We start from the raw sequence: 10,204 nt of genomic DNA on the forward strand, positions 1-10,204 counted from the left end.
ATATATATATGCCTTTGATCACAGAACTTCCCTTAAGAAATGAAATCCCTGATGATTTTGAGGTTTGTTTGAACATTTTTTAGGGTTTCCTTGTGCGAGATAGGATTCTATACGCTAGGGAAATGACTGCAGTAAGAATCACAGAGATTTCTGTATATCAAGCTCCTTACTGTGAAAGGAATTAAAATATGTGCACAAAGAGCTGGAGTAGAAGGGACAGAAAATTCAGAGATCCTAAGACCTAAGCCAGCAAGTTCTCTGAAGACCTGAGGAGTAAAAGGTGTAATTCCAACTAAGAGAGCAGAAATTAATCAAGGTTTGTTGCAAGAAAATAGGATGTGATCTGGACCTTGAAAACTGGGTGTGACTTCATTCAAAAGGGTTAGTTCAAGCTAAGGAAAGAGAAGGAGCAAAATCTTGAATGAATAGAAATGATAGGGACATTATGAGAATAAAAAATTTCCTGTAGGATATGGCCCATAATTCGTGTATGGAACGCAAGCATTAGCAAACATTAAAGATGAAGATGCTGTAGACACCAGATAGTGCAAGTGTTGGACACCTGTAGCTTTTATTCCCTATATCAGAGGAATCATTTCTAAAAACGAGAATGGCTTGAAGGACAGAATGCTTTAGAAGGAGTGATCTGAAGCAGGTCCTAAGGATAATTGTGGTGGGGTGGAAGAAATTAGCAGCAAGAGCATTTAGGAGCATTTAGGTGTTAGTAGAAATGGGCACACAATTAGTCATTTAGCTATGGGAGTTCTTCCCTCACTGTGTAAGTGGTATAGAGAATTTTAGCTCATTCTTAATTTTTCATAATACACGTCAAATAACTTTCCAGTTGTCTCCTTTGCTTTTTAAGCTTTACAACTTCTTTAGGTAGATATTATTTATCTTCATTTTCCATATTGGGGGAAAATAAAGCTCAGAAGAGCTGAATATCTGTGCAAGGCCACACAGCGAGCAAGTAATAGAGCCTGGGCTTGAACTGTCATCCAGAGTGACTCAAGAGTCTGACCTCTCAGGACATTCTGCGTCAGAGCTAAGTTTATAGATTGGTCTCATGTGTCTGTGTATGAACCTTCTATTTGTGGATCACCCAGAGAAAATGTGTCATATCAGGCTGACTTCACCCTACCACCCAGCACGTTCCTGGACGACCTCCCAGCTGGTGTCTGCTCAGGGAACAAAAGCTCACTTCAATATTAGCCCAAGTCAAACCTAATTAGAAAGGCAAATCCACTCCCAGCTTTCCCAGTCCCAGATTGGCGGTTCATGCCAAGCAGTAACTTTCCTGTGTTTTCTGCTACTTTGGTTTCTCAGTTCCAATTCTGATCACCCTAGTTAATGCTCTTTCCAAAAATGAACCCATTTTCCCATTTTGCTTCATGGTGAAAATCCTCCTTGGATTATCAGATACTAGTTATATTTTTAACTTAGCTGTGGATATTCTTATCCGTTAACATTATGCATTCATTTGAAAGACGTTTAGAGAATGCACAATTTATGCCAGCCAAGCTCAGGGGATAAAGGTGACTGAGGCAATGCCCCTGTTCTCTGGGAGACATTACTTAGAGAGTGACGCATGCTTTGTATTTAATTAATGAAGAAACGCAGCTATCTCCCATACTAATTCAGGTAGGTATGATTGAGGTCTGGGCTATGTGTTGAGTATAGCCTAGGGTTTTCCAACCATGGCACTATTGATGCTTTGGGATGCATAATTATTTGTTAGCGTGAAATTGACTTGGGTATTGTAGGAGGTTTAGCAGCATCCTGGTTTCTACGCGCTCACTCTATGCCAACAGTGATCTGTGTAGGTTACAACAAAATGTCTCCAGATATTCTCAAGTGTTTCCAGTTAATAACCACAGTTTAGACTGGGGGTGGTGAACCTATGGCACCCATGCCACAGCTGGCTGTTTGTTAGCATTGAAAGCTCTAAAAGGTTTGCCATCAATGGTCTAGACTGTGCAGTTCTTGTCATTAGAAGGCTTATCACATTGGCAGCACTATCATCTTGGCCATGTTCATGGCTCTCCTGACACTGACTTAGTGAGGCCCTATGCTAAAGTGTTTTTCTTAACTAAAAGTACAAATAAGTTTCAAATGGTGTAATTGGAAGTATGAAATAGGAAGAAAATGGGTAAAGGGGAAGTAGAAATGGGAGGGGAAAGTAAATAAGGTAGAAGAAAAAAAATGTGAAAAAAGGAAAAAAAATGGAAACAAAGTCTTTGCAAATAGGGGAGAGAGAAGGGTGAAGGGAGGGCAGGGGTAAGGGGAAAAACAAGAACCAAGATCTGTTATGTAAAGGTACAAGATTCCAGTGATGAATGCAACTGTATTGTTTGCTTTAAATGTACCAATAAACTTAATGGGGGAGGAAAAAATAAAGTGTTTTTCTTGCATTATCACCATGCGTTCTCTTGAGAATACAGTGAGATGAGTATTTTATCATTATCTTTTTTATGATGGAAGAAACAGCAGAAGAAATGTACTGTAGCCATAAATCTAATGAATACAAGATAGAGTCAGGATTTATACCTAGACTAAGGTACTCAAGAACTACTGCACGAAGATGTGTTCCCTAAGTACAACCCGTCAGCTCTTCATAGATGAAAAGTTGAGAGCTATTCATTGAAAATTGATGAAGGACAGGCCGACAAAGGCCAGCTTTTGTATCACCTGTGATACCAAATTGGACCCTCATCAAAACCAATTTTATTCCCATTTAACTAGTTAGGAAACTGAGGTTCAGACAAGTTAAGTGACTTCCCCTCATGACTCCAACACTTGTAAGTGGTAGAGTCTGGATTCCACCTAAGTCTGTCTGGCTTCCAGAAAAAAATATGGATCTCTACTTCTCATAAGTCTGTGCATCCACCACCCACACAGGGTGCAGCCTGTAGTTCCACCCTAAGAAAGCTGCAAGATGGATTCTTTGGGCCAGGTATCCCCATCCCTGCCAGGGGCATCCTAGCTTTCATTCCTCCTCTCAGCCCCTGCCCCAGCTTTCCACAACTGTCCCAGCCCATTGAAGGGGATCAGTTCTCTATTTCAATAGCCTCCCGGGCACTGCACACCCTATTCCAACCCAAATAAGTCTGTGGGTGTTTGGTGAGTGTTTTTTCTCACTGGGAGGCCCCGCACATCAGAGTGTGGATTTTGGTTTCAAGTCTTTCCTACCTTTTGGCCAACTCTTCTCTCACCTACTGCACTGAGCAGTCCCGCCCCCCTCCAGCCTTCACTTGTTGCCAAACCCTGACTCTGGCTGAGAAATAGAACACTGCATGCTGCCCTCCTTGGAGGTCACCCTCTTTGGGTTCCATGAATAAGCCTGCAGGAATGTTTCAAGAAAGCAAAGCCATCATTTTTCCACCAAAGGGGAAAAAATACACAACACTTTCATGGCTGAGCCTGAGTAAAAACACCCTAGGCCTCCTGCGTGGTTGGTCCTTGGGCTCCAAATGTGCACCAAATAGGGCTTCAGAGGTGAACTTGCCTGTCTTTCAGTTCCTCTGGATTTAACCTTCCGGATGTCTGAAGATAAAGCCGGGCTCAGCTGCACTAGTGGCGATCGACCAACAGTTGTCACCCTCATCAGCAGGAACTAACTCATACAAGAAGGAATAGTGCGGTCACCAAGTGGCCCCAATGAGGAAGAGACAGCTCTTCCCTGCACAAGGTCCTTGTCATTTAATTATGAGCCAGGATCCCCTGGGGGTCTGCACTTCCTTTCTGGGCCTGCAGTCTAAGAGGTCCAGGAAATCAGCTTGTGCAGCTGTCAGTACATCTCCAAATTCTCCGAATGATTCTTCAAGAATGAAAATTTACAAAGGCAGCGTGAGAAATCTTTGAGCCGATGAAGGGAAGAGACAGGAGCACGTGTGTGGACTTCAGTCCTCATGGAGAACCAGACATTTGCAAACCCTATGCCACCACCAAAGTGGAAGACAAGATGTGACCAGACTTGGAGGTAAATTTGATCATTTAAATCACTAAAGCAGGGCTGGGATTTAGCTCAGTGGTTCCACTGCCTGCCTTGCAAGCGCAAGGACCTGAGTTCAATCCCTGGTACCAAAAAACAAAAAAACTAAGTCACTAAAGCATGTATGAAGTACACTTTGCCCTAAGCTTCACAAAGACACAAGTTAAAAATTACTGGGAATAATGCAGCATAAGAAGAGGAATACTGATTTTAGAATCAGTAAAACGGATCAGACTGCAGGATCCATCACTTGACTGTAAACAGTGTCCACAACTGAAGAATGTAGTTGCTAAAATGTATTTCATTTCATTTCAAACTATCCTGTTAGCATCAAATTGTTATTCGCTTCTCAAAGAGTTGAATCATGGCACCAGAAGCACTTGGACAATTCGCTTGCCTGGTAAACTTGAAGTAATTCATCCTAAACAAAATGGCCATATAAAACCAAGGCTCAGAATAATTTCTTTTTTCTGTCCATAATTTCAGTAAGATGTGGAAGTAGCTGAGGATTTTAACCTAGTTCCATCCGAAGTATGCTCTTTCCTCATGGCCAGACCTCTGCTCGTCCCAGGGAGCTTGTCAGAGTTGACCCTTCAGATTCGAGCTTCTGCACCCTCAAGTTCAACCAACTACAGGCTGGAAACATTAAAAAAATTACATCTGTACAGAACAGGTAGACTTTTGTCTCATCTTATTCCCTACCCAATAATCAACTATTTACATAGAACTTAGATTATACTCAGTATTTTAAATAATATAGACACAATTGAAAGTATTGTACGTTAGGTGCTTGAATAGTCAAAGATCTGGGTATCTGCAAGGGTCCTGGAACAAATCCCCTTTGGACATCGGGGCAGAGCTGTACCCATGTGACCTGCGAGGATGCACCTGGGCAGTGCTGTTCCCACTGTGGCCTGTGACCTGGAGGCTCTTCACTCAAATGTGAATGCTAAGCTTTGCTTGGCTTTGCTATCCCCACCTGAGTGTTCAAATAATTTAATGGAAACCTTCAGCCACCTCTTTTTTTATTTAATTCATTAGAAACAAAGATTTGGCATTGTGCTAGGGCGAACCTTTTCTGTGTAGAGTAGAAGAAGCACTGAACTCAGAATTGGAAGATCCATTTGTTGTCGGTGTAGCTCGCTGCAGGGTGAGCGTCAGAACCAATGCTTTGTAAGGCCAAGGAGTATCATTTCCTTTGCACTCTGTGCTGGAGCACACAGCCGAGGAATCCTATCTGCATGGACTTCCACAGGAATGGCATTCCCCTGCAGTTGTGCTGTCCAGAGGCTGTGATAACCCTGAGAAAGGCTGCAAACCTTTCTGAGTTTACTTCATAAGAGCAGGAATAGTAATGCCTACTTCTTGGGTATTGAATGGAACGGCACCTGTAAACCTCCTGCATGATGCCGCCGGTCTCTACAGTACCTGACATAATACCTTAGGCCATTACTGCTTTATGACTTTATAAGCCACATTGAAGTAATGCATTGTTACTCTTTAATGACTGTGATAAATCAGTCCTGTGTACAACGCCCTCTGACCTGTGGATCTGGAGGCAGCGGGCAAACAGGTGGAGAATGAGTACACAGTGAGTGGTAGGGAGGCAGGCACCAAATGAGACTGCTCTCCGAGAGGGCAGAAAGTGAAGATACGCCTGTCGAAGGTGGTGGGGGAACTGAGCACTGCTCAGGCAGGACAGGCAAATAAAATGCAGGTTCTCCTCAAGAACACGGAGCAGGAGGAACAACTGTATACCACCAGTATTTTCAGGCAGGTGAAATCTTACACCAAGTGTGGCCTCAGAGTTGGCCTGAGTGTCCCTACACCTTCACATTGCTGGGGACCATGCATGACCTTGCCCAAGACACAGCTAGCTGCACCCTATGTAGCTAAGAAGCCAGCCATGAAATAAGGTAACCGAGAGGGTCTGGGATAAGACAGATCTTTACAAAGATGATGACTGTCATCTTGGGGCTGGTAATTTGGGAGATGGCCCTTGAGAAGAACAATCCTGTTATAACCCAATTAAGCTGCAGAAGTAAATGCTAACGAGGAATAAAGGAAGGCAAGATGTCTTTTGTGTCACAAGAGGAAGACAAGTGGGCTCTCCACTGAGTCATAATCAAAGGCTTTCATTAACCAGCCCATTAATTCAGCTGTGCAGAAGCCTCTGAGCCGAAGTCCAGATGCTCTGTTTTCACCAAGCCCCCTGAAAGGAGTCCAATCAGTTACTTTGGAAACTACTACTACTAGAGCGTCCTCTTTATGTGAGCAGCACTTGGAAATTTACAAGGAGTTTTCATGTGATGACTACAGAAAGGCTAGAAAGCAGGCAATTAGAGCTTCGCTGTGTCACTGCTCTATGCCAACGACCGCACTAGGGGAATCCTAGAGATGTCACCTCATTCGGACCACACAACCCTGGGTGCAGACACCGCATGATCGCCATTTTAAAGATTCTGAAGGTAAAGAATAGAGGTGCTTAGTAAATTGCCATGCTGCACAAGGCTTTCTAAAGATAGACTCAATTTGAACTCAGGTTATTTTCCATTTTGGCACAGTGTTTTCCATCTCTAACGTCGTGAACTCCTTCAGCAGCCCTAGAAATCGGGCTTCCTGTTCTATTTTCTGTTGAGGAAAGTTAGGACCCAGCAAGGTCCCACAGGGCTCCTGACAGGTAAGAGGCCTTGGACTTGAATCCAGGATTTCTGATTCCATGTATCCTGCTCCTTTCAGAGATACTCCACCTGCTCTGCCAAATCACAGGGCACTTTGGTGTCTACTAAGAGGACAGCTCCCAATCCTGCTTCCATGGCTGCACATCCATGCCCACACAGAAAAGGGAACATTTCACCCAGGGACACGTAAAAGAGAAAAACAAGAGCCTACCAGGAAAATGAATAGCCACGCTCCAAAATTCTTTGGAATCCTTTGAAATCACAGGTGAGCAAGGCCATTCCCGAAAATGATGTGAATCTAGGGGCAGGAAATGTAGAGCTCTTGTCCAATGTACTTATTTCATTCTTGTGAGACGCAACGCTTTCCAACTAGCTGCAGGCATGGAAGGCGGGCCTGGTCAGCCCTTTGAGAGAGCCGGGATTTCAATGATGAGCTTAGCTCACAGGGACCCCTTGACCTGCTCTTGGGGTCACTTAGGCATGGGAGATGGAGCTCAGTGGCTACAGATCCACTCTGTGCCATTGCTGTCTTCAGGGCAGTGCCAGGACTGTCCAGTCTGCTGTCATCACCCACTCGGGAAAGCTGTGGCTCATACATGGGGCATCTTTAAATGACTGGAACAGTTTAAAGCTTCTTGAGTCATGTATGCATGAGAAACAAATAGAGGAAAACCTTTGTTATTGTAAGGAACACTGATATTGTTAGAGGAACTGGAGTGTCAGTGCCATCTCCTTCTCCTCCTAACACTCTGTGCCTGTATCACCACGGGCAAACAAATGGACTTTTCCCGCCTCTCACTACTACTATAAAACTGAGATGCTGTTTTAGAGCCTGTGGGCATTCCAGATAATTAGTGGGAATAATATTTAAAAGACAAAGCAGAGGGTCAGGGATTTAGCTCAGTGGTGCCGCCGCCTGCCTCACAAGCACAAGGTCCGGAGTTTGAACCAAACAAAGGAAAGACCAGGCAGATAGTAGGGCTTAAAATGCTCTTCTCTGTAATTCACAGGTTACAATTCTGCAGAAAAGGTTATTTTTAGTATTCTCATTTTGTAGATAAAGACCCTGAGGCTCAGCAGCAAAGGGCCACGTAAACAACTGACCAAAGTGACAGAGCTAAGAAGTTCTTGAATGAGAAGCAAATCCAGCTCTCTCTGTCCTGATAATAGGATGTTGTTGGCTTTAAAGTAACACCTCTAGGAAGCATCGCCCCTGGCTGGGTATGTGTTCATATCCACTGGACCTGTGTTGGTGGTGAGGCCAGTGAGGGCAAAAGGAAGAAGTGGCTTAACACATATACTGAGAGTAGTTTACATTCCCAATTTGGGGGCGGGTACCAGGGATAGAACTTGGGACCTTGCACTTATGAGGCAGGTGGAGGCACCACTGAGCTAAATCCCTGGGCCTTATATTCCCAATATTAGCCAAACATGGGCTTATGAAGAATTATTATTATTAACATTTGATTCTCAGAATTATTTAAGACTCAACCTCCGTGTATGCAGGACACAGGCCAGGTGCCTGAGGACAGAAAAGCAGGAGAGAAAAGAAGGCTAACAGTTACTGAGCATTTATTACCTAAGCATTACACTAGGCATTGCAGGTAGACACCTTATCTTATTTACTTCTATAAGTGTAAGTGAACTACTAACCGCCCCCTATTATTCATATGTCTCTGGTAATTTTAGAAATATACCCCGGCTGATTATTAGCAGGCTACTCAATTATTTCTTGCTTTCTTCCACCTTACTCTTGCCATGTGACCAGTTCTAGCATGAGTAATATGAACATAACCAATATGTTCAGCTTCTACATCTCCCTCCTGAAAGGGAGTGCTTGCCTTTCACTTCTAATATTTCCTCCATCCCATGAATTAGAATGGGGATGTAATATTAACAAATTAGCTATGATTCTGTAAAGAAAGACCACTCTTTAGGCAGCGGATCTCAGGCGGGAATGATTTTGTTCCCCAGGAGACATCACTAATGTCTAGGGACATTCTGGGTTGTCAAAACCAAGGAGGGGTTGCAGTTGGCCTCTACTGAAGATCAGAAAGAGATATCCCACGACGAACACGATGCCTAAGCTACCCTCTCTCCGAGGGTTCCGACAGAGAAATGATGGAACGCCAAATGTCAACAGTGCTGAAGGTGGGAGAGCTTGATGAACGACAAGATGTGAACGTCAGAGCCTCCTACACGGTTAGGGCTGTTACAGGAGACGAAAGAAAACGTCATTCTGTTTGAGTCACCATTGTCCGTGTCTCTTTGCCACAGCTCCATAGCCAGTTAATGCAGAATGATATTTCAGCCTTAGGGACACTGATTTGATAAGGTCTCAAAGCTAATAAATGCGTAGTAAGGATTAACATCCAGATCTGCCTGCATCTAAAACTCACGCCCTTTTGTTCTACAATATTGGCCCTACTTGATTGCCATAGGGAGAGGGGGGAGACAACAAGACAGAAATAGCAGAAACACTGAGACTATTTGAGAAAATACTGGTCCATGGGAGGAGGCCTCAGAGATTGCTTTAGGATATAGTCCAGGCGCTTCATCATAAACAGCAACCTAAGATATACTTGGAATCTCGTTTAATCCATAGGAATCGCTCTATGTTGTCACCTTACATCCTTTAGATGGAGAAGGATTGCTATGTAAGATGTGATTTAAAAATAGCACGGATGTTTAAAAGTTACTCCGTTACAAGATGCAATGCCATCATCGCCATCAGAACAAACACGCCGTCCCATTGTTCTTGTCTCTTCCCGAAGTAGCCTGGAAGTTCTGTTTCCCGAGAGTCTTCAGTTGTGCTCTCATTTTGGCTTCGATGCCTTAACTTGGTCCAAATGTCTGTGGCGACTTTTGTCCTGTTAAAACAAATCATTGAGGTATATCTGTCTTCATCCACCTTACCTTACTCACAGACCTGGCGCAGTGTGACTTCTGGCTCTTCCCTAAAGTCAGATGACTGTGAAAAGTAAAAAGTTTTTCATTGTTTATTGGTACTTTTTAGTCATACAGAATAGTTACATTCATCTTTGGGATCTGGTACCTTTACATAATATATCTTGGTTCTCATTTTTTCCCCATTCCTCTGCCCTCCTTTCACCCCCTCCTCCCTTCCCTGTTTACAAAAACTTTGTTTCCATTTTTTCCTTTTCTCATATTTTTTTCTTTTTCCCTTCTTTCCTTTCCATTACCCCTCCCCACTTCCCTTACTCCTTTAACCCTTTTCTTCCTAGTTCCTTCACATTATCAATTATATAGTTTGAACCTTATTTACCCTTTTAGTTTTTCTCACCAGAGAAACAGTTCGCTATTTATACATATGTCCTATTTATCTCACTTAAAAGTAAAACTTTTCAATAGATTCAGGACATCATGGCAGCCAAGACGGAACAACTAAGGACATGAAAGAGGATTTCTAGAATTGATTCAGAAAGTGGCAGGAATGAGGGGGTAAGCGTGTTAAAAATGAGAATTTTGAGAATAGTAATGTGTCTTTTACTGTATTTTTTTTTTTTTTTTT

General features: G+C 43.2%; 1 pseudogene; it reads left to right on the top strand.

The window, feature by feature from the left end:
- Positions 1 to 8,750: 8,750 nt before the first annotated feature.
- Positions 8,751 to 10,204, top strand: part of LOC104859645 — a 6,082-nt pseudogene continuing 4,628 nt past the window's right edge.

This window comes from Fukomys damarensis, unplaced genomic scaffold, assembly GCF_012274545.1.
Source record: "Fukomys damarensis isolate Sample0158 unplaced genomic scaffold, DMR_v1.0_HiC HiC_scaffold_13, whole genome shotgun sequence".
Lineage (NCBI taxonomy): Eukaryota > Metazoa > Chordata > Mammalia > Rodentia > Bathyergidae > Fukomys > Fukomys damarensis.